Below are 23719 nucleotides of genomic sequence, written 5' to 3'. Positions count from 1 at the left end.
TAGCTGAGGGAGAAGCAGAGGCCAGCATGGCCTTAAAGAACACCACTAACCCTGCCAAACCTTTCCTGTCAAACATGTCACCTGTTTACATATACACTATGCAGTCATAAAAAAGAATGAGGTCATGTCTTTTGCAGGAACATGAATGATTTCAGAAGCCTTTTCCTATAAACACCGGGCAGCATCTCATACTATCCTTGACTGGTTAGTGTAAAAACAACACTCTTCCCCTAAGAAGGTGCAGAGTCCTCCTTTCTCAGCAGTGAGGAGGTCCAGGCCTCGGCGGTTTTGGAGAGTCACTCCTGCTAAAGAGTCTACTTGGGATTGTAGAGTAAGGATAGATTTTGCTATTTCTTGCAAACTGTCTGAGAAATCCTTTGAGAATGTGTGGTAGTAGGATAATACATGTTACACTGTTAACTATTAGCAAACTTTAGTTGAAAACCTTGTAAGTTTGGGATTTTAATTCTTCTTTGCTATTAATAAAACCTCGTTCAGTTCATATTAACTTAGAATTGGTGTAGATGGCTCCTTCCTGTTTCTGTAAGTACTTTAAGATTTGGCTCTGTGCAAACAACTCACACATTTGAGCAGACCAGTTATTAGGCAATTTTCCTAACTCTGCTTCTACAAGAGTTTCCTTATCACTTACTGAATACCCATTGTGTCTTTTTCCCTTAATCGCCTGGGAGGAACCATCTATTGTGCTGTCCTGAAGGGAGTTCCTCCTAGATCTGGTCGGACCTTTGTATGGTAATTAATTAAGATTTAGATCCCCTGTTAGGAAACCTGCTGGGTTAAGGATTTTTGATAGGAAGGCTATGGTTTGTCAGTGGCCTCAGTGCTTTCGGGCTATGCCCTTGTTTACACTGAAAACAAGGTTGTATTGGAGTGTTACAGGGTTACAGAGAAGACCTTCAATTTCAATTACAGGTTTTAAATTTACCCTGGCTTTTAAAGGAATAGGGTACACTGTTTTTTCTGTACTACTTCTATCTCTCTCTTTCTCTCTTTGACTTCTTCTTTGTCTGTCTCTCTCTCTTTCTCTCTGACTCCCTCTTGTCTCTTCCTCTCTTCTTTGACTTTCTGTCTCTCTGTCTCTTCCTCTCTCTCTTTGACTCCTTCTTTGTCTCTGTCTCTTCCTCTCTCTGTCTCTTTCTGTCTCTTTCGCTCTTTCCTTTCTGCTGCCTCTGCCAGCTACTTATACTGCTGTTCTCTCCTCTCCTTCCCCTTCTGATGGCTTTGGTGGTGTAAGACTGCCACCTCCTTGGATTTTTGCACTGCGTGCAATAACTCCATAGTTTCCTTGTGATATTTAATGGAGGGTCCCCTGAGGTTAGAAGCTCCCTTTCTTTCCATACTGCAGCATGGGCATGTAGGATTAGACAAGCATACTTGCTATCTGTATACACATTTATTCTTCTTCCCTTTCCCAGTTCTAAGGCTTGGGTAAATGCCACTAGTTCTGCTAACAGGGTGCTGGTCCCTGGGGGAAGAAGCTTACTTTCAAGTACTGTTACTGTGGCATAACCTGTCCTTCATATCCCATTCTCCACAAATGAACTTTCATTGCTGTATAGGTTAAGGTCAGGATTAACTAAGGGGACTTCTAAGAGATCCTCTTGGGTGGCATAATTCTAGACTATAATTTGTTGGCAGTCATGCTCGATTGGTTCCCCATCCTCTGGGAGAAAAGTGGCAGGGTTGAGGGTCGCACACATGCATATTTGAAGCACTGGTCCCTCAAGGAGTAGTACCTGGTATCTAAGCAGGCAGTTGTCTGATAACCATAAACTTACTTTGGCACCTACTATACCTTTTACATCATGAGTAGTCCAGACAGTGAGATCCTTTCCTTGTATTATTTTGATAGCCTCTAACACTAAGATGGCCACCACCACAACTACCTGTAAACAGTGAGGCCAGCCTTTTGCTACTATATCAATTTCCTTACTTAGGTATGCCACTGGTTGTGGGGTTGTTCCACGAGTCTGAGTAAGGACACCAAGAGCTATTCCTCTTCTCTCTGTGACGTATAAAGAAAAGTTTCATCCTGTGGGAAGGCTTAAGGCTAGAGCTAGAGTTTGTTCCTTCTAATGTCCAGACTTCAGGGTTGATTCCTTCCTCAAGCAGGGGACAGTAAATGGGTAACTTGTTCCCCATATTCATGTAGATAATAGCTCCAGCTTTGGCTAATATATCCCTCCCTAATAAGGGTATGGGACTTTCAGGCATAACAAGAAAGGCATGTGAATAGAGCAGTCTCCCAATTACAACTGAGGAGGTGGGAGAAATACCTGGTTACAGGCTGTCCCAAGATTCCTCGGATGGTAACGGACCTTGAGGACAGTTGTCTGGAACAGGAGATTAACACTCAGAAGACTCCACCAGTGTCCAGGAGGAAGTCAATTTCCTGACCCCCAGTGGTTAAACGTACCTGGAGTTCAGTGAGGGTGATGACATGAGCTGGCACTTGCCCTGGGCACCCTGAATCCTGTTGTTGGATCATCTGTTTGGGGGCTTCTGGCCCAGAGAACCTTTGTCCTCTGGGGCAGTGCACCTTCCAGTGATTGCCTTGGCATAGTGGACATGGATGAGGGGGCAGCTTGTTTCTCATTGGACAATCTTTTTTAAAGTGTCCTTGGAAACCACACTGATAACAAGGCCCACCAGGTGATTGGTCGACTCTATTTTCTATCCTCTTTGAATCACCAAGGTTTGTTTGTCTGAGGGCCATGACTAAGGCTGTGGCCCTTCTCTGATCTTGCTTTTCCTGTTCCTCTTGGTCCTTATTATAGAACATTGAGGATGCCAGGTTTAATAATGCCTCCAGATTTTGTTCAGGGCCCAGGGCTCACTTTTGAAGCTTTCTCCTGATATCTGTGGCTGACTGGGTAATAAGCTTATCTTTTAGGATCAGTTGACCCTTGAGGGAGTCACAGGGAAGTATATTTCCTTAAGGCCTCCTGTAGCCGCTCAAGGAAGGCAGAAGGATTTTCTTCCTTTCCCTGAGTTATGGTGGACATTATTAAGTAATTCATGGGCTTCTTCCTAATTCTCCTTAGTCCTTCTAGAACACAGGTCAACAAATGTTTGTGACTCCAGTCCCCGTGATCTGAGTCGAGGTCCCAGTGGGGATCCATACTGGGGATGGCTTGCTGTATCCATACTGGGGATGGCTTGGCTGGTAGGGAATTTGTCCCTTTCTTTGGCTGTCATTCTATCATTTACTTGACTAAGATACCAGGTATATCCAAACTCTTGGGATGCAGCTAAAGCTGCATTCTTTTCATTAAAGGCCAGGATTTGATCTAATAGCATGACATCTCTCCAAGTGAGGTCAAAGTTTTGCCCTAGACCCTGTAGGACATCTATATACCTATCAGGATCATCTGAAAGCTTCCCCAGGTCTGCCTTGATCTGCTTTAAATCAGAGAGGGAAAAGGAGACATGTACCTGGGTTGGGCCAAATTCCCCTCCCCCTACAGCTTGAAGGGGACATAACCGATAGCCTAGGGGCTTTTGTGGTCCTTTGGAGACTTCTTTGCTTATTTCCTTCTGGGCAGGGGAGATTAGAGGAAGCTTATCATTAATAGGAAGGGGAGCTATAGGGAGACTAGGATATGGGGGTAAACTGAGAGGTCCTACTGTGGGATATAAATTGCAAGCTTTGCATAGTTGCGGATTCACCTTCAATGAAAAGAAAGCTTGGACATAAGGTACTTCCCTCCATTTGCCTTCCCTCTTACAGAAAAGGTCAAGCTGCAGCATAGTTTTGTAATTTATACTTCCCTTAGGTGGACATTTTGGCCATTTTTCCCCACTGGAGAGAGAATATTGGGGCAAGGCCATAGTGCAGAAAAAAATGAGCCATCTCCTTTTCAGGGTCTGCAGGTCAAATTGATCCAAATGGCTCAGGATGCATTTCAAGGGTGAGCCTGTTGGTGCCTGAGTGTTTCCCATCTGACAGACAAAACTGCCTGTGATTTTGGTTTGTTTGTTTATCCCCCTGCCCAAGAACCCGCAACGGTCCCTTGACCCTGCTGATCAGAATAGTTGTGCTCACCAAGGCAGCAGCAGAAACACCTCTTGCCCAAGAACCCACAACGGTCCCTGGACGCTGCTGATCGGAATAGTTGTGCTGACCAACACAGCAGCAGAAACACTAGTTTTCCTCCTAGACCACAAGGAGGACCAAGGAAGGTCAGATTTAGTGGCCCTTACTGACACATTCTCGAAAAGTTGCACCCTTGCCTGTCTTCCTAGACCACAAAGTGGACTGAGAAAAATCGGATTTAGTGGCCTTACTAATGCATTCTCAAAAACCTGTTAGAGTCCTAAGCATTCTCCTGTTAGTATTGGGACTTTACCCCTGTCCTATGAAGATGTTTTGCCACCAAACGAAGTGAAGGTCCATACCCCGAGGGAGGGAAGTGATCTCCAGGGTTGGAAGAGTGACTCCTTTTGTCCTCACTTGAATAGGAAGGATATCATTTCTGAAGCTTCCCATATCCTAGCTTCAGGAATAGTTTTTGTTAGGCCTGCTAGTCTGAGGAGGGATCCTAAAATTCCAGATCATCCCCTCCTTGATGGGGTTTTGGGCAAAAATTATGTCTTTCTGATTGGTGAGCCCGGGTGCCTAAAGAAGGGAATAGAGTCCTGAAGTTTATACTAGAAATCATTCTTATAGGAGAAACTAGAAAAGCACCAGAGACAGGGAGTGGTTTTTAGAAGTGGGACTAGCCTCAGAGAAGAGAGGCAAGAGGAAGTTTGTCTGATAGGCGTTAGGACCCAGGAGGAAAGGTTCAGGATAGATAGGATAGATGGGCGAGTCTCCCTTGGGCGACATGACTTTGAGAGTTCTGCTCATGGCTGCAGGGTCTACGAACTTGTTGTCGGGACCCCCACAGCTGAATGGCTTTCCTCTCTGTTGACCCTTGGCTCAGCCCGGGAGTACAGGTAAAGTGGAAGCTGGTTCCAGGCAAACCAATGCTCCCAACTCCGAAGAGTCAGGGTTTGTTAGAGAGCCTTCTCCCAGAAAGCCTGACACCTGTGTCTTTAGTCTGGCGGCCACGCTAGTTGCTTTTAACTGGCTGACAGTTACCCGGTATTTAGCCCCTGAATTCTAAGGAAAAATAAGACAGAATGGCAAGTGAAAGGGGTCCAATGGTACTCACCACTTGGTGATAGTCCCGTCTGGGTCACCAAAATGTGTCCGGAATTTATTCTTTCCGGTGGGTTCTTGGTCTTGCTGACTTCAAGAACGAAGCCATGGACCCTTGTGGTGAGTGTTACAGCTCTTAAAGATGGTGTGTCTGGAGTTTGTTCCTTCAGAAGTTCAGATGTGTCTGGAGTTTGTTCCTTCTGGTGGGTTCATGGTCTCGGTGACTTCAGGAGTGAAGACCTTTGCAATGAGGGTTACAGCTCTTAAAGGTGGTGCGTCCAGAGTTGTTTGTTCCTCCCGGTGGGTTCGTAGTCTTGCTGACTTCTGGAATCAAGCCACAGACCCCTGCGGTGAGTGTTACAGCTCTTAAAGGTAGTGCAGACCAAAAGAATGAATAGCAGCAAGATTTATTGCGAAGAGCAAAAGAACAAAGCTTCCACAGCGTGGACGGGGACCCGAGTGGGTTGCCACTGCTGGCTGGAGTGGCCAGCTTTTATTCCCTTATTTGTCCCCCCACTTGCTGCTGATTGGTCCATTTTACAGAGCGCTGATTGGTCCATTTTATTGAGTGCTGATTGGTGCACTTACAATCCTTTAGTTAGACTCAGAGCGCTGATTGGTGCATTTTTACAGAGTGCTGATTGGTGCATTTACAATCCTTTAGTTAGACACAGAGTGCTGATTGGTGCGTTTTAACAGAGTGCTGATTGGTGCATTTTCAATCCTTTAGCTAGACACAGAGCGCTGATTGGTCCATTTTACAGAGTGCTGATTGGTCCATTTTACAGAGTGCTGATTGGTGCATTTTTACAGAGTGCTGATTGATGCATTTACAATCCTTTAGCTAGACACAGAGCGCTGATTGGTGCATTTACAATCCTTTAGCTAGACACAAAAGTTCTCCAAGTCCCCACCCAACCCAGAAGCCCAGCTGGCTTCACCTCTCAATCCCAGCACTTTGGGAGGCCGAGATGGGTGGATTACAAGGTCAGGAGTTCGAGACCAGCATGGCCAACATGGTGAAAACTGTCTCTACTAAAAAAATACAAAAATTAGCTGGGCATGGTGGCATGTGTCTGTAATCCCAGCTACTCAGGAGGCTGAGGCAGGAGAATCGCTTCAACCTGGGAGGTGGAAGTTGCAGTGAACCGAGATTGCACCACTGCACTCCAGCCTGGGCGACAGAGTGAGACTCTGTCTCAAAAACAAACAAACAAACAAACAAACAAACAAAAAATCGCCTGCTCCAGTGACATTTAGATGAGAGAGAAGAAAGAAATCCAGAAAGACAACATTTACTCTAAACAGTCACTTTTAACTGGCAACTTTAAGACTCTATTTCTACCTCTGCTTCCACAAGAAAGAGGATTTGAGAGCAAGGTAAGACCATTATAGAAAATAATCTAAACTTCTATAGCAACACTCTTTTGTAGTGTGCTAAATTACATATGTCATTGTACTTTGATGACTGTAATTTCTTAACTGTATTGCCTCTCATTCACATTTGAGTCATTTATTTGTGTACTTACTGTAGTAGGCATTAGCATTTACCTATCCCTATTGACTCTAGTCTAGGCCTAGCCAATAGCCAGTTTTGAGTCTAGGAAGTGGACTATTGCCTTCCCAGCAATGGCTGAGAGAGGCTTAATTCTCTGTCATATTGTGGGCCTATGGGTGAATGCACTTCCTTTTAGGTTATAAGTGAGTTAATTATTTTTCTTTTTTTTGAGATGGAGTGTCACTCTGTCACCCAGGCTGGAGTGCAGTGGCATGATCTCAGCTCACTGCAACCTCCACCTCCCAGACTCAAGCAATTCTCCTGCCTCGGCCTCCTGAGTAGCTGGGATTACAGGCATGCGCTAGCATGCCTGGCTAATTTTTTGAATTTTTAGTAGAGATGGGGTTTCACCTTATTGGCCAGGCTGGTCTTGAACTCCTGACCTTGTGATCCGTGCACCTTGACCTCCCAAAGTGCTGGGATTACAGGAATGAGCCACTGTGCCTGGCCAAGTGAGTTAATTTTGTACTTACATTTCTGAAAGTAAGAGTGAGACAGGAGTATAGGGTCTGGAGGCAGGGAATTCATGCTGATATCCTAGAACTAAATCAAACGGAAACACTTCAGCTATGACAGGAAAGATTCTCTCTATTTACATAGGAAGCACACCAAGTAAATGTTCTTGTAACTTTACTTCATCTTCTTCATTTACACAGAGCATATACCAGGTAACCAATGGAAACCCCTAGAGGGAATTTGAAACCCAGACAATTCTGTAATGGAGGGCTTGAAGGCTCTGTGCTTGGGTCTGCTTCCACCCTGTGAAGTATACTTTCATTTTCAGTAAATCTCTGCTTTTGTTGCTTCATTCTTTCCTTGCTTTGCGTGTTTTGTCCAATCCTTTGTTCAAGACATAAAGAACTTGTACACCTTTCACTACAAACAAGGGTAATGTGCTCTGCCTCTTTATTTTTATTTGTTTAGGCTTAAAAAAATAAACAGAAGAGCAAGGTTATTGGGCTAAACAAGAGAGATTACAATGGAATATTGAAACAGATATCCAGCCATGGTGATTTGGGAACTTGCTCCAAGGTGGAGCTAGTGAAGGAGAGAATGCACAGCTCAATAGGCTTCCTCAGTGGATCTGCTTGAAGAAGTTTGGTTATTCTCTGTGTCTGTAGCTGCATCAACTTCTCCTGCAGGGTATAGGAGTGTGAAGACCAAAGTTTAAGGAGTTGCAGTACAGGTTTACCCTTGAATTGCGGATTACCAAGTGGCCGTGCTGGAGGCTTATTTTTACACTTTGGTCTACGCTTGCATTCGAAATGTCCAGGGGCTTTCCTGTGACCAGTAAGCAAAGAAGTTTGTCCTTTGTTTAAACCAGGGACAGTAGCAGGAGTAGATGCGCCAAGGGCAGAGAGGTGTGTCGGGTGCCGGCAGGGTGGCTTTGGGACCAAGAATTGGGCCTCACCTCTAGGCATTTCATCCCATAGTTGGAGACTGCACTGAGTTGGTTGAGGTCCTGGCCCAAAGTACAGGACGTGCCCTTGGTAGACTGCACCTGTTATCTCAAGAGCTTTCTTATCTTTGGCTCCTGTGCTCTCAGAGCTTGTCTCTATGAGTTTTAGTGAGCATCAGAATTCAGGGGTCAAACCTAAGGTGGATGTGGACAAATGGCTAAGAGAGCAAGGTGCTAGTTTAGGGATGAGCTGTCAATGGAAGGACGTGCTTTTTGAAATTTTAGGCTTGCGTTACAGAGAGATTTTTCTTGCTACGAATACCTGAGTGGTCTGTGGTTTTCTCTTGTGAGGAGGCATGCCCTGCCCCCTTGTGGCGGCCTCGGGGGTGAGATATCAGGACCTACCCAGCGCGAGATGTAACTCGCACTCTCAGCAATGCAGAAAGAAACCAGCCGGCAACCTGGGGTAAAGGATCCTCACATACTGTGGTGTTGACTCTGTGCACAGACCAAGGAAGGAGAAGCCATGAGAGCCAGTAAAATACTTCCTTGGTGGTCAAATTCTGGAAGGCTGAATGTGTGTGTGCATGAATGAGCACAGACAACCCTGCTTGCAGTGTTGTTTGTGTGGATGGTGACAAGTCCTACTGCTGGAGTAAGGGGCTCCTCTCTGCGGTTCCGTAGGTACCTCATATGGCTTAGGGCAGATCATGCTGTGGGATTTATACTGGCATGCCAACTCTAAGAGGGGCCTAATTCTCCCTTGGGGAAGTGACCAGAGAGGACAACAAGAGTGGGAAGTGTGCAAGAGACCTTCAGAGGGGGAAAGGGAGGACACAGTTCCACCTCTCAGGGCAGGCAAGGCAAGACACTCCCTGGTTTGAGGGGTTGAAACTTCCGGGACAGACAAGGCAACACATCCCTGGTTTGAGGGGTTGATACTTCTGGGGCAGGAAAGGCAAGACACCCCCTGGTTTGAGGGATTGAGTCTTCCACGACAGGCAAGGAGAGACATCCCTGGTTTGAGGGGCTGAGCCTTCTGCAAATTTCAGGGGGTTGTACCTCACACAAACCTCCAGTAGTAAGAAAAATATTCAGAACTCCCCTTTCCTTTCTTCTCAGGGGAAGAAAGAGTAGCTCCACTCCTGCTGGTCCCCCCACGCCCCTCCCAGGAGAAGGGGAAGGAGAGGGGAGAAGACCAGCAGAGAGGAAAGAGAAATTGGGAGAGGAAGTCGGAGAGAAAGAGACAAAAGAGATTCAAAGAGAGAGAGAGAGAAAGAGAAAGGCAGAGAGAGAGAGAAAGATACAGAGAGTCAAAGGGGGAGTCAGAGAGAGAGAAAGAGTAAAAGAGGCAGAGTCAAAGAGAGAGAGAGAGAGGCACAGAGAGAGAAAGATACAGAGAGTCAAAGAGGGAGGCAGAGAGAGAGAAAGATACAGAGAGTCAAAGAGGGAGTCAGAGATAGAGAGAAAGAGAGAAAGACACAGAGTCAAAGAGAGAGAGAAAGAGAGAGGCAGAGAGAGAGAAAGAGACACAGAGACAAAGGGAGAGAGAGACAGAAAGTCAGAGAGAGAGAAAAAGAGAGGCAGAGAGAGAGCAAGAGACACAGAGACAAAGAGAGAGAAAGAGGCAGAGAGTCGAAGAGACAGAGAGAGAAAGAGAGAGATAGAAGTAGTAACGAGAAAACAGTGTACCCTATTCTTTAAAAGCTAGGGTAAATTTAAGACCTATAATTGATAATTGAAGGTCTTCTCCATGACCCTATAACACTCCAAAACCAGCTTGTTGTCAGTGTAAACAAGGGCATAGCCTGAAAGCACTGAGGCCACTATCAACCCATAGCCTTCCTATCAAAAATCCTTAACTCAGTAACCCCTGGATGGCCCAAATGCATTCACTCTGTAGCAGCAACTGCTTTGCTAAAGGAATAAAGTAGAAAAATAACTTTTAGAGGAAAACTCATCGTGAGCACACCTCACAAGTTCAGAACTCTCCTAAGTCCAAAAAGCAAAAAGGTGGCTTACTAACTCAAAAATCTTAAGGTATGGGGCTATTCTGTTAGAAAAAGATGATTTAACATTAACCAATGACAATTCCCTTAACCTGGCAGGTTTCCTAACAGGGGATCTAAATCATAACTAATTACCATACAAAGGTCAGATCAGACCTAGAAGGAACTCCCTTCAGGACAGGATGATAGATGGTTCCTCCCGGGTGACTGAGGGAAAAAACCACAGTGGGTATTCAGTAAGTGATAGGGAAACTCTTGTAGAAGTAGGGTTGGGAAAATTGCCTAATAGTTGGTAAGCTGTTTGCACTCAGATAAGCCTTAAAGTACTTACAGAATCAGGAAGGGATTATCTGTACCAATTCTAAGTTAATTTAAACTAAACAAAGTTTTATTAGTAGCAAAGGATAACTGAAGTCCCAAACTTACAAGGTTTCCAATAAAGGTAAAGTTTGCTAAAAGTTAGCAGTGTAACGTCTATTCTCCTAACTTTTAATCTTGTGGCCTTAGGCAGTCTAGTCCACAGACATGAAGGAAGTTTGCTTTGGAAAAGAATTGTTATCATCTTTGGGAAAAAAAGCAGGGGGGAGAATTTATGCAAAAAGAAAGTTATATGGTAGAGAGATCTGTTCCAAGATGGCTAAATCGGAACAGCTTGGGTCTGCAGTGCCCAGCATGATTGACACAGAAGATGGGTATTTCTGCATTTCTAATTGAGGTACCTGGTTAATCTTATTGGGACTGGCTGGACAGTGGGTGCAGCCCACAGAGGGCGAGCTGAAGCAGGGCAGGGCATTGCCTCATCCGGAAAGTGCAAGGGGTCGGGGGATTTCCCTTTCCTAGCCAAGGGAAGCTGTGACATACTGTACCTGGAAAAACAGGACACTCCCACCCAAATACTGCACTTTTCCCAAGGTCTTAGCAACTGGCAGACAAGTGCTATTGCTGAGGCTTGAGTAGGTAAACAAAGTGGCTGGGAATTTCGAACTGGGTGGAGCCCATTGCAGCTCAGCAAAGCCTACTGCCTCTAGACTCCCCCTCTATGGGCAGGACTTAGCTGAATAAAAGGCAGCAGACAACTTCTGCAGACTTAAATGTCCCTGTCTGACAGCTCTCAAGAGAGCAGTGGTTCTCCCAACATGGCATTTGAGCTCTGAGAATGGACAGACTGCCTCCTCAAGTGGGTCCCTGACCCCCATGTAGTCTAACTCAGATACATCTCCCAGTAGGGGCCAACAGACACCTCATATAGGCATGTGCCTCTTTGGGATGAAGCTGTTCTGCAATATTTGCTTTTCTGCAGCCTCTGCTGGTGATACCCAGGCAAACAGGGAAACAGAGTTTGGAGTGGACCTCCAACAAACTCCAACAGATCTGCAGCTGAGGGACCTGACCATTAGAAGGAAAACTAACAAACAGAAAGCAATAGTACAACATAAACAAAAAGGACATCTACACCAAAACCCCATCTGCAAGTCACCAATATCAAAGACCAAAGGTAGCTAAAACCACAAAGATGGGAAGAAACCAGAGCAGAAAAGCTGAAAATTCTAAAAATCAAATGTCTGTTCTCCTCCAAAGGATCACAGGTCCTCGCCAGCAATAGAACAAAGCTGGACAAAGAATGACTTTGACAAGCTGACAGAAGTAGGCTTCAGAAGGTCGGTAATAACAAACCTCTCTGAGCTAAAGAAGCATGTTCGAACCCATCACAAGGAAGCTAAAAACCTTGAAAAAAGGTTAGATGAATGGCTAACTAGAATAAACAGTGTAGAGAAGACCTTAAATGACCTGATGGAGCCGAAAACCATGGCATGAGAACTTTGTGACACATGCACAAGCTTCAATAGCTGATTCAATCAAACGGAAGAAAGGTTATCAGTGATTGAAGATCAAATTAATGAAATAAAGTGAGAAGACAAGGTTAGAGAAAAAAGAGTAAAAAGAAACGAGCAAAGCCTGCAAGAAATATGGGACTATGTGAAAAGACCAAATCTACATTAGATAGGTGTACGTGAAAGTGATGGGGAGAATGGAACCAAGCTGGAAAACACTCTGCAGGATATTATCCAGGAGAACTTCCTCAACCTAGCAAGACAGGCCAACATTCAAATTCAGGAAATATAGAGAACACCACAAAGATACTCCTCAAGAAGAGCAACCCCAAGACACATAATTATCAGATTCACCAAAGTTGAAATGAAGGAAAAAATTAAGGGCAGCCAGAGAGAAAGGTCGAGTTACCCACAAAGGGAAGCCCATCAGACTAACAGCAGATCTCTCAGCAGAAACCCTACAAGCCAGAAGAGAGTGGGGGCCAATATTCAACATTCTTAAAGAAAAGAATTTTCAACCCAGAATTTCCTATCCAGCCAAACTAAGCTTCATAAGTGAAGGAGAAATAAAATCCTTTACAGACAAGCAAATGCTGAGGGATTTTGTCACCACCAGGCCTGCCCTAAAAGAGCTCCTGAAGGAAGCACTAAACATGGAAAGGAAAAACCAGTACCAGCCACTGCAAAAACATGCCAAATTGTAAAGACCATCGAGGCTAGGAAGAAACTGCATCAAATAACGAGAAAAATAACCAGCTAACATCATAATGACAGGATCAAATTCACACATAACAATATTAACCTTAAATATAAATGGGCTAACTGCCCCAATTAAAAGATACAGACTGGCAAATTGGATAAAGAGTCAAGACCCATCAGTGTGCTGTATTCAAGAGACCCATCTCACATTCAAAGACACACATAGGCTCAGAAAAAAGGGATGGAGGAAGATCTACCAAGCAAATGGACAGCAAAGAAAAGCAGGGGTTGCAATCCCAGTCTCCTATAAAACAGACTTTAAACCAACAAAGATCAAAAGACACAAAGAAGGCCATTAAATAATGGTAAAGGGACAAATTCAACAAGAAGAGCTAATTATTCTAAGTATGCACCCAATACAGGAGCACCCAGATTCATAAAGCAAGTCCTTAGAGACCTACAAAGACACTTAGACTCCCACATAATTATAATGGGAGACTTTAACACCCCACTGTCAATATTAGACAGATCAATGAGACAGAAGGTTAACAAGGATACCCAGGACTTGAACTCAGCTCTGCACCAAGCAGACCTAATAGACATCTACAGAACTCTCCACCCCAAATCAACAGAATATACATTTTTCTCAGCACCACATTGCACTTATTCTAAAATTGACCACATAGTTGGAAGTAAAGCACTCCTCAGCAAGTGTAAAAAACAGAAATTACAACAGTCTCTCAGATTACAGTGCAATGAAATTAGAACTCAGGATGAAGAAACTCACTCAAAACCACACAACTACATGGAAACTGAACAACTTGTTCCTGAATGACTACTGGGTAAATAAGGAAATGAAGGCAGAAAGAAAGATGTTCTTTGAAACCAATGAGAACAAAGACACAATGTACCAGAATCTCTGGGACACATTCAAAACAGTGTGTAGAGGGAAATCTATCGCATTAAATGCCCACAAGAGAAAGCAGGAAAGATCTAAAATTTACACCCTAACGTCACCATGAAAAGAACTAGAGAAGCAAGAGCAAACAAGTTCAAAAGCTAGCAGAAGGCAAGAAATATCTAAAATCAGAGCAGAACTGAAAGATACAGAAACACAAAAAACCCTTCAAAAAATCAATGGATGCAGGAGCTTGTTTTTTGAAAAGATCAACAAAATTGATAGACTGCTAGCAAGACTAATAAAGAAAAGAGAGAAGAATCAAATTGACACAATAAAAAATGATAAAGGGGATATCACCACCAATCGCACAGAAATACAAACTACCATCAAAGAATACTATAATCACCTCTACACAAATAAACTAAAAAAACTGCAGGAAATGGATAAATTCCTGGACAGATACACCCTCCCAAGACTAAACCAGGAAGAAGTTGAATCTCTGGATAGACAAATAACAGGCTCTGAAATTGGGGCAATAATTAATAGCCTACCAACCAAAAAAAAAAAAAAAATGTCCAGGACCAGATGGATTCATAGCCAAATTCTAACAGAGGTACAAAGAGGAGTTGGTACCATTCCTTCTGAAACTATTCCAATCAATAGAAAAAGAGGGAATCCTCCCTAACTCATTTTATGAGGCCAACATCATCCTGATACCAAAGCCTGGCAGAGACATGACTGAAAAAGAGAATTTTAGACCAACATCCCTGATGAACATCGATGTGAAAATCCTCAATAAAATACTAGAAAGAGAATCCAGCAGCACATCAAAAAGCTCATCCACCATGATCAGGTTGGCTTCATCCCTGGGATGCAAGGCTTGTTCAACATACACAAATCAATAAACATAATCCATCACATAAACAGAACCGATAATAAAAACCACATGACTATCTCCATAGATGCAGACAAGGCCTTCGACAAACTTCAACAGCTCTTCATGCTAAAAATGCTCAATAAACTAGGTATTGATGGAATGTATCTCAAAATAATAAGAGCTATTTATGACGAACCCACAGCCAATATCATACTGAATGGGCAAAAACTGGAAGCATTCCTTTGAAAACCGGCACAAAACAAGGATGCCCTCTCTTACCACTCCTATTCAACCTAGTATTGGAAGTTCTAGCCAGGGCATTCAGGCAAGAGAAAGACATAAAGCGTATTCAGTTAGGAAAAGAGGGAGTCAAATTGTCCCTGTTTGCAGATGACATGATTGTATTCTAGAAAACCCCATCATCTCAGCCCCAAATCTCCTTAAGCTGATAAGCCACTTCAGCAAAGTCTCAGGATACAAAATCAATGTGCAAAAATCACAAGCATTCCTATATACCAATAACAGACAAACAGAGAGCAAAATCATGAGTGAACTCCCATTCACAATTGCTACAAAGATAATAAAATACCTAAGAATCCAACTTACAAGGGATGTGAAGGACCTCTTCAAGGAGAACTACAAAACCACTGCTCAATGAAATAAAAGAGGACACAAACAAATGGAAGAACATTCCATGCTCATGGATAGGAAGAGTCAATATTGTGAAAATGGCCATACTGCCCAATGTAATTTACAGATTCAATGCCATCCCCATCAAGCTATCAATGACTTTCTTCACAGAATTGGAAAAAACTACTTTAAAGTTCATATGGAACCAAAAAAGAGCCCGTATTGCCAAAACAATTCCTAATCCAAAAGAACAAAGCTGGAGGAATCACGCTACCTGACTTCAAACTATACTACAAGGCTACAGTAACCAAAACAGCATGGTACTGGAACCAAACAGAGATATAGACCAATGGAACAGAACAGAGCCCTCAGAAATAACACCACACATCTACAACCATCTGTTCTTTGACAAACCTGACAAAAACAAGCAATGGGGAAAGGATTCCCTATTTAATAAGTGGTGCTGGGAAAACTGGCTAGCCATACATAGAAAATTGAAACTGGATCCATTCCTTATACCTTATACAAAAATTAATTCAAGATGGATTAAAGACTTAAATGTTAGATCTAAAACCATAAAAATCCTAGAAGAAAACCTAGGCAATACCATTCAGGACATAGGTGTGGGCAAGGACTTAATGACTAAAACAACAAAAGCAATGGCAACAAAAGCCAAGATAGAAAAATGAGATCTAATTAAACTAAAGAGCTTCTGCACAGCAAAAGAAACTACTGTCAGAGTGAACAGGCAACCTACAGTATGGGAGAAAATTTTTGTAATCTACCCATCAGACAAAGGGCTAATATCCAGAATCTACAAAGAACTCAAACAAATTTGCAAGAAAAGAACAAACAATCCCATCAAAAAGTGGGCAAAGAATATGAACAGACACTTCTCAAAAGAACACATCTATGCAGCCAACGGACACATGAAAAAATGCTCGTCATCACTGGTCATCAGAGAAATGCAAATCAAAACCACAATGAGATACCATCTCATGACAGTTAGAATGGCCATCATTAAAAAGTCAGGAAACAACAGATGTTGGAGAGGATGTGGAGAAATAGGAATGCTCTTACACTGTTGGTGGGGGTGCAAATTAGTACAACCATTGTGGAAGACAGTGTGGTGATCCCTCAAGGATCCAGAACTAGAAATACCATTTGATCCAGCAATCGCATTACTGGGTATACACCGAAAGGATTATAAATCATGTTACTTTAAAGACACATGCACACATATGTTTATTGCGACACTATTCACAATAACAAAGACTTGGATGTGGGGAAAAGAAAGAGAGGTCAGATTGTTACTGTGTCTGTGTAGAAAGAAGTAGACATAGGAGACTCCATTTTGTTCTGTACTAAGAGAAATTCTTCTGCCTTGAGATGCTGTTAATCTATAACCTTACCCCCAACCCCGTGCTCTCTGAAACATGTGCTGTGTCAAACTCCAGATTAAATGGATTAAGGGCTTTGCAAGATGTGCTTTGTTAAACAGATACTTGAAGGCAGCATGCTTGTTAAGAGTCATCATCACTCCCTAATCTCAAGTACCCAGGGACACAAAAACTGCGGAAGGCCGCAGGGACCTCTGCCTAGGAAAGCCAGGTATTGTCTAAGATTTCTCCCCATGTGGTAGTCTGAAATATGGCCTCATGGGAAGGGAAAGACCTGACTGTCCCCCAGCCCTACACCCGTAAAGGGTCTGTGTTGAGGAGGATTAGTACAAGAGGAAGGAATGCCTCTTTGCAGTTGAGACAAGAGGAAGGCATCTGTCTCCTGCCCGTCCCTGGGCAATGGAATGTCTCGGTATAAAACCGGATTGTATGTTCCATCTACTGAGATAGGGGAAAACCGCCTTAGGGCTGGAGGTGGGACATGCGGGCAGCAATACTGCTCTGTAAGGCATTGAGATGTTTATGTGTATGCATATCTAAAGCACAGCACTTAATTCTTTACCTTGTCTATGATGCAGAGACCTTTGTTCACGTGTTTATCTGCTGACCTTCTCTCCACTATTATCCTATGATCCTGACACATGCCCCTCTCCGAGAAACACCCAAGAATGATCAATAAATACTAAGTGAACTCGGAGGCTGGCGGCATCCTCCGTATGCTGAACGCTGGTCCCCTGGGCCCCCTTATTTCTTTCTCTGTACTTTGTCTCTGTGTCTTTTTCTTTTCCAAGTCTCTTGTTCCACCTAACGAGAAACACCTACAGGTGTGGAGGGGCAACCCACCCCTTCACTTGGAAGCAACCCAAATGTCCATCAATGATAGAGTGGATTAAGAAAATGTGGCACATATACACCATGGAATACTATGCAGCCATAAAAAAAGGATGAGTTCATGTCCTTTGCAGGGACATGGATGAAGCTGGAAACCATCATTCTCAGCAAACTATCACAAGGACAGAAAACCAAACACCATGTGTTGTCATTCATAGGTGGGAATTAAACAATGAGATTACTTGTAGACAGGGCAGGGAACATTACACACTGGGGCCTGTTGTGGGGTGGGGGGCTAGGGGAGGGATAGCATTAGGAGAAATACCTAATGTAAATGATGAGCCGATGGGTGCAGCAACCAACGTGGCACATCTGTACCTATGTAACAAACCTGCACGTTGTGCACATGTATCCTAGAACTTAGCGTATAAGAAAAAAAATCAGGCTATCTAGAATATATATTAAAAAGGAGTAAGCAATAATGAAGAAAAAATTAGAAATATTAAGAAAATGATAATTGTTGAAATAAAACTGAATGCAATGACTAGCAGAAGAATAAGTAGGTAAGGGAAAGAGTCAAGGAGCACTCCCTAAAGGCATTAGGAAGGAATAAAGTGATAGAAAGTGTAAGAGAAACATTAAGAGGTATGGAGGATAGAAATAGAAATGTGAATATCGCCTCAAAGAAGTCCCCAAAGGAGAAAAAAGCAGTAAATGGAGTAGAAGAACTGCTTGAAAAAATAATACCAAGGATTTTCCTGAGTTAAACAAATATGTAAGACATCAGATTGGATGTATTCAGAGAGTTCCAAATAGAATGGATAATTAAGCTTTTGCCTTCCCGCTCCCTCCCTCTTTCCCCGTTTGGTTGCGAGGCTTCCCAACTGCCCCTTGACTCTTCTCTCCCTTTTCTGCCCCCCTGCGCACCCACCCCCGCAGGAGCCTGGGACCTCCCGTGGGTGGCCATACCAGCCTGAAAGCACCCAATCTCATCTGATCTCGGAAGCTAGGCAAGGTAGGCCTGGTTAGTGCTTGGATGGGATTCCGCCTGGGAATGCTGGGTGATGTAGGCTTTTGGCTTCCTACTCCCTGCCTCTTTTCCCCTTTTGTCGCCAGGCTTACCAACCGCCTTCTGACTCTTCTTCCTCTTTTTCGCCCAAAAAGAAGAAAAAGAAAAAGAACAAAAGAAAGAATGGATAATTAAATACCCCACATTAAATACATTATAATAAACATTTCAAAGAGAAAATTATAAAATGTTCCAGAGATAAAATTGCTCAGTAAAGATGAATAACCATCAGATTATTATCAGACATTTCCATAGCAACAGTATAAAGGTAAGAAAGCAATAAAAAATGTTCAAAATTAAAAAAAAAGTCATATGGTAAATTCTTGTCCTAAAATAAATTAACTGGTTGTTTAAAGAAAGGGATGTTTGCAACAAGTCAGAAAGTTGAGGCATGTTGAGGAATTGTCTGTGAAAGTCGTGAAAAAAAGTTATAAAAGAGAATTTATACAAGAAATATTGTTTAATTTAATAGTAATTAGGCTTCCTGAGTGTAAAACTATTGAAGAAACACTTTATGTGCAAGATGTGTGAGAAAAGTAAAATATACTTTTGGTAAAAAGATTATAAGGTGGCATAAGAATGTGGATTTTTACCTACATTAAAAGGTTAAAATATCTTGTTTTAAAGGTTTAAGCAAGTTTTAAAACATTAATTGTGAAGGAAATTCTATATGTAAACATATTAGCTAAAGTTAAAGGGGTATCATGCAGTTTTTCTGTGAACTGGACATTAAAATAAAAGCACGGTGGATTTTTCTTAAAACACTAACTGCTCTTTAACAAAATTATAAAAGGTTAAAAAGAGTCTATGGAAATCTTACCTTATGGTCGGACATTAAAATTGGATAATTATGTCTATAGGGTTTTATTAAAATCAAGTTTAACATTAATAACACACTAATATAAAGGTAAAATTTAGCTTATCTGGTATAAAATCATACAGGAAGCATTGTCAAATGTAAAAGGGTGTTTGGGTTTCTTTGGTCTAAAAACTAATAAAAATAGGTGCCAAAGGAAATTTCTCAGCAGGGAGGCACTAAGGACTATAAAGTCCACTGTTGGTGTTCCCAAATTTAAAACAAAAGATCAGTTTCTCAGAAATTATATACTTGGTTTATCTTCCACTTTCCTTTCTCTCAAAACTAAATGTCTTTTAGCACAGGTACCACCCCTAGAATTTCCAGTAAATCAGCACCAGCCTGGGGATCACATTCTTGTCAAAGGGTGGCAAGAAGGAAAATTCGTGCCAGCCTGGGAAGGACCCTACCTTGTGCTGCTAACCACTGAGACTGCTGTTCGTACCGCAGAAGGGGGTTGGACACATCATACCTGAGTCAAGTAAGCGCCATTATTATCAGAATCATGGGCCATTGTTCCTGGGTCAAGCCCTACCAAATTAAAGCTAAGAAAAGCTTAGTCTACCTATCTTTTCCTTTCCTTTCTGAATCCAGTGCCTATATCCATTACTATTCCTACCACTAGCAACTTTAACCCCACTTTTGGGCATTTCTATGGTTTAGGAGCAGAGGTCACTGGAAAGGATCCTACAGGTTTCTTTAAGATGTGCTTTGTTCTCCCTCCTCCACCTCCTACAACTGCCCCTTTCCCAAACCTATGAAATCAAACTATGCCTCGCCTCATGCCAAATGACAAAAGCAAGATCTCAGTAGTAGAAATAGGAGACCTAAGGCAAACCATAGCCATTGAAACAGGGTAAAAAGATGTAAATGCCTGGTTAAAATGGATTAAATATTCTGTTCGCACTTTAAACAAAAGCGACTGTTACGCTCGTGTGCACGGTAGGCCGGAGGCCCAGGTTTTTCCCTTTCCACTGGGATGGTCCTCAAATCAACTGGACATGGAGTGCATGGTAGCTCTTTTTCAAGATTCTACTGCCTGGAATAACAAATTGTGCCAAGCTCTTTCTCTGCTATTTCCTGAAGTTCAACACCTTGTGGGTCAGCCCCAGAGGGCCATCCAGCCTCCATCTTCCAAAGCCAATTTACCTCATGTCTCCAATGACAACGGGAAAAATTTGGCATTCCCTGGGTACTTAACAGGATGCGGGGAAGTCAAGCACTTCCAAGAGCTGACCCAACAGTCTGCCCTTATTCATCCCTGAGTGGTTGTATAGTGGTATTATGGAGGACCTTTACTGGACACTCTGCCAAATAATTGGAGCAGTACTTATGGTCTAATTCAATTGGTTATCCCTTTTACTCTGGCATTTCATCAACTGGAGGAAGGAAAAATAATACGTCATAAAGTGAGAGAGGCCCCTTATGGGTCTTTCAACTGTCATGTCTATTTAGATGCAGTTGGAGTCCCACCGGGAATACCAGATCAATTTAAAGCCCAAAATCAAATAGCTGCAGGATTCGAGTCAATATTTTGGTGGGTGACAATTAATAAAAATGTAGGTTGGATAAACTACATTTATTGCAATCAACAGCGATTTATTAACTACCCTAGAGATGGTGTTAAAAGAATAGCTGAGCAATTAGGGGCTACTAGCCAGATGGCTTGGGAAAATAGGATAGTCTGAGACATGATATTAGCAGAAAGAGGAGGCGTTTGTGTTATGATTACAATTCAATATTGTACCTTCATCCCAAACAATACTGCCCCTAATGGAAGTATAACAAAGGCATTGCAAAGTCTGACTGCTCTGTCCAATGAGTTAGCCAGAGACTAGGGGTAAATGGCCGCTTTACAGGATGCCTAGAAAAGTGGTTCAGTAAATGGAAAGGAATAATAGCCTCAATTCTTACTTCCCTTGCAGTCGCAATGGGTGTACTTACTCTTTTTGGGTGCTGTATCATACCATACATCTATCTGTGGGTTGGTGCAGAGGCTCATAGAAATGGCACTTACTAAATCCTCCTTTAACTATACTCCACCTTATCCAGAGAAGCTTCTTCTTTTGGAAAATCAAGCAGAACAACTAAGCCAAGACATGTTAAAGAAGTTTGAAGAGAAAGAGCTGTAAGGAAATGCAAGAGGAGGAGTTGTTAGATATGAGTTCTAAATTTCTTTTAAAAGAATCAGTATGTCTGTGTATTCAATTCTTTGCCTTCTTCTTTGAAACTTAACTTCCTCGTAAAGCAACCTTTTCCGATTACCTGCTCCACCCTGTCTCGTTCCGATTACCTGCTCATTTTCTACCCTGACTCATTCTGATTTCCTCTCTGCCATAACCATTTTTCCTGCCAAATCACTCACCCTGTGACTCTCTTTAAATTAGCCAGCTGGAATTAGTTTAACCTGTGTGGACTAACCCTAGCCAATAGGGGAATGACACAGCAGCAGGGGCCACATGCATCGGGAATAAGAACCCCTTCCCCTCCCTTGTCAGGTGTGCACTCACCATTGCTCCATCTGTGAGAGCGCAACCTTCTATAGAAGTAAACTGCCTTGCTGAGAAGAAAACAACAATTTTATATTCGAGTGCTATTTCTTTTGTGGCACCAAAACTTTATTTATAACAGAAACCAAGCTGTCAGAGCTCTAGAACCATAGCTGTCTGCTAGGCATCTCTAGCCATAGTTTCACTTCCCCTTCCCAGATGCAGTTTGCCTAAATTGGAGCCATAACCCCTCCAAAGCCACTCTTTCTCCACTATTTATTTTGATGAATGGCCCATCATAATCTAGATTCTCAAATCAAAATATAGGATTATTTCAGTTGCTCTTTCCTCATATCTACATCTAATTAATCAAAAAGACTAGTTCTGAAGCAGGAAATTTTCCTGACCCCCTTCATGGGTGGGGGCAGGAACTGGAGCACACAGGATCTAGAACTACCTGGCCGCTTTGGTTCTGGCAGGGATGGACTCCACTCACTGGGTCTCACTGTGTTCCACCCCTCACAAGAAGGGGAGGACAGGTGAGTGGGTGCAGGAGCTGGTGCCAGCACATGCAGAAGCAAAACTCTATGTGGCCCTTGGCAGTGTCTAGAGGGGTACCTGAGGCCCCTGAAGCCCCAGAGGGTGTGTGTTACAGTGCTCTTTTAACTTTGCCATCCACTGATGGCTTAAATGTTAAACAGCTCAGTGGGCCCTCTGTTTTTTGGTGTGAGGCAGTTGCTCTCTGCCAGCAAGGGCAGAGGGTCAGTGTGACAGCCTTTAGTGTCACACCTGTGGCACCTGAGCTCGTTTGGCATCCAGGAAAAATCAGGTCACAGGAACAAATTGAAGAATGGTGAATGCAGAGGATTTTATTGCCGAAAGTGGCTGTCAGTGGGAAGGGGAGCTGAAAAGCGGATACAGTGAGAAGATGATCTTCCCCAGGAGCAATGCCATCAAGCCATACCTCCGAAGTCAAGCTGTTTCTTCTCTCCTCTGCTCTCTGCCAGTGAAGCCTGGGGTTTTTATGGGCACAAGATGGGGGGCAGGGGGACCATAGGTGGTTTTGGAAAAGGCAACATTCAAGAGGGAAAACAGGGATGCATGTTCTCACTTTGGGCCGTGGTTCCAGGCTTGAGGGTGGAGCCCTTGCTGAGGACCTACCCTCTTCTGCCCAGAATTTCCCTGCCTTCTGTTCCTGTCAGTTCCATTTTCAAATACAGTATATCTCAACATTTCTTCTTCAACACTTCCTCTGCCTTACTTCTGGTTTCCATAATTTCCCCCAAATCTTTTCTATGTTCTCCTTGCCCACCTCCAATTATCAGGGGAACCCGCCCCCAATATTTCAACGTAGGTTCTTTCTATTTCCCATAAGTGTTGGTCAGCTGAGAAATAAAGAGAGTACAGAGGGAGGAATTTTACAGCTGGGCCGCTGGGGGTGACATCACATATCAGTAGGACTGTGATGCCCACCTGAGCCTCAAACCAGCAAGTTTTTTATTAAGGGTTGCAAAAGAGAAGGGGGTGTAAGAACAGAGAGTTGGTACAAAGATCACATGCTTCAAAGGGCAAAAAGCAGAACAAAGATCGTATGCTTCTGAGGGAAAAGGACAAAGGGCAAAAGCAGAACTACTAATAAGGGTCCAACAAAGATCACAAGACAAAGGGCAAAAGCAGAGCTACTGATAAGGGTCTATGTTCAGCAGTGCACGTATTATCTTGATAAACATCTTAAACGACAGAAACAGGGTTCGAGAGCAGACAACTGGTCTGACCACAAATTTACCAGGGCCAGGTTTTTCCCCACCCTAGTAAGCCTGAGGGTACTGCAGGAGACCAGGGCGTATCTCAGTCCTTATCTCAACCGTGTAAGACAGAGCGGCTGTTTATAGACCTCCCCCCAGGAATGCATTCCTTTCCCAGGGTATTAATATTAATATTCCTTGCTAGGAAAATAATTTAGTGATATCTTCCCTACTTTCACGTCTGTTTATAGGCTCTCTGT

This window comes from Hylobates moloch, unplaced genomic scaffold, assembly GCF_009828535.3.
Source record: "Hylobates moloch isolate HMO894 unplaced genomic scaffold, HMol_V3 SCAFFOLD_6, whole genome shotgun sequence".
NCBI classification, from domain to species: Eukaryota; Metazoa; Chordata; class Mammalia; order Primates; family Hylobatidae; genus Hylobates; species Hylobates moloch.
The sequence above is the reverse complement of the archived record's forward strand: the minus strand, read 5'-3'. Positions refer to the sequence as shown.